General features: G+C 44.4%; 1 protein-coding gene across 1 annotated transcript in view; it reads right to left on the bottom strand.

Moving 5' to 3' along the window:
- Positions 1-907: 907 nt before the first annotated feature.
- The window catches only part of LOC143278060 (uncharacterized), a 19,210-nt gene continuing 18,742 nt past the window's right edge, over positions 908-1,375 (bottom strand). Inside the window, exon 8 of the mRNA XM_076583077.1 lies at positions 908-1,375. This exon is cut by the window's right edge and continues 446 nt beyond it. The gene's annotated coding sequence lies outside the window, so the exon portion shown is untranslated.

Below are 1,375 nucleotides of genomic sequence, written 5' to 3'. Positions count from 1 at the left end.
GCATCTCTCAACCCCCCTCCCCTCTCCCCACCATCTCCCTAGGCTGTCTGGTTTAAAATGTTGCATGTCTGTCGGAGTGTGTATGTGTGTGCCTGCCTGAAATCCGACTGAATGGCACAGGAAACGAATGATGAGCGCCCAGTGGCAGCCGTCAGTCGGCTCTACCCAGAGTAGGCAACCCGTTGTGAAAATGACCCCCCCGTGTTTGTAAAGCGCTTAGAGCTTGGTCTCCGACCGAGGATGGGCGCTACATAAGTATCCATATCAATCAATCATGTCAGTAAACTCAGTGAGGTTGAGCACTGAGCTCATCAGTCAAAATGTTCTTCCGAGTACACATCGCAGACACCCACATCAGTGTTTTTGCTGCCCCCATCTCGTACATGACTCTCTTCCAAAAAAATAAATAAATAAATAAATTTAAAAAAATAAAAATAAAAATAAACAAAAAACAAAACAAAAAAACAAAAAAAAAAACCCAAACAAAAAAAACCCACTCCCCATCGACTGCCGCCACTCTCTCCCCCAACTAGTCTCATCTGCCCCTACACCCAAACCCCACCCCCCTTACAACCTCTCAATATATTTCTTCCCCCCCCCGCCCCCCAAACCCCCACCACCACCCACCTCACCCACCACCCCCTTCCCACTCTGTACCTCCACTTCCTGCTCTTATAAAAATAAATAAATAAATAAATAAAAAGTTTAAACAAAGAAGAAGAAAAAAAAAAGAAAAAAAAAGAGGCAATGTCCCCCAACTTGTCTCAATTCCGAAAAACACAAAAACAACTTCCTTTATTTTCACCCCCCCCCCCCCACCACCCTTAATCTCCCCCCCACAGCCATCCCCACCAACAGAACACACACACACACACACACAAATAAAAAGAAAAAAAAATAATAAAGAGACAACGAAAACCACACCAAAAACCTCCTCCACCTCTCCCACCATCCTCACCACCATCCTCATCACCACCACCACTACCACCATTACACACCTCCAGGTGGTCAGGAATGAACAAACACTGGTGGAAGCGACCGATTCTCGTAAAAACCGAAAGGTTAGCGGCCTGAGCGCAACTTAATACTGAAACCAAATCAAACAAAGAAACCATAAAAACAAACAAACAAAAAACCAACTATTTATGAGTCACCATCACCACCACCACCACAAACACTGGTGGAAGCGACCGATTCTCGTAAAAACTGAAAGGTTAGCGCCCTGAGCGCAACTTAATACTGAAACCAAGTCAAACAAAGAAACCATAAAAAAACCACAAAAAAACCCAACTATTTATGAGTCACCATCACCACCACCACCACCACCATGACACATCCAAGCGGTCAGAAATGAAGTGACTTTTTCTTATAAAAC

This window comes from Babylonia areolata, chromosome 35 (genome assembly GCF_041734735.1).
Source record: "Babylonia areolata isolate BAREFJ2019XMU chromosome 35, ASM4173473v1, whole genome shotgun sequence".
Lineage (NCBI taxonomy): Eukaryota > Metazoa > Mollusca > Gastropoda > Neogastropoda > Buccinidae > Babylonia > Babylonia areolata.
This window is presented reverse-complemented; position numbering and strand designations above follow the sequence as displayed.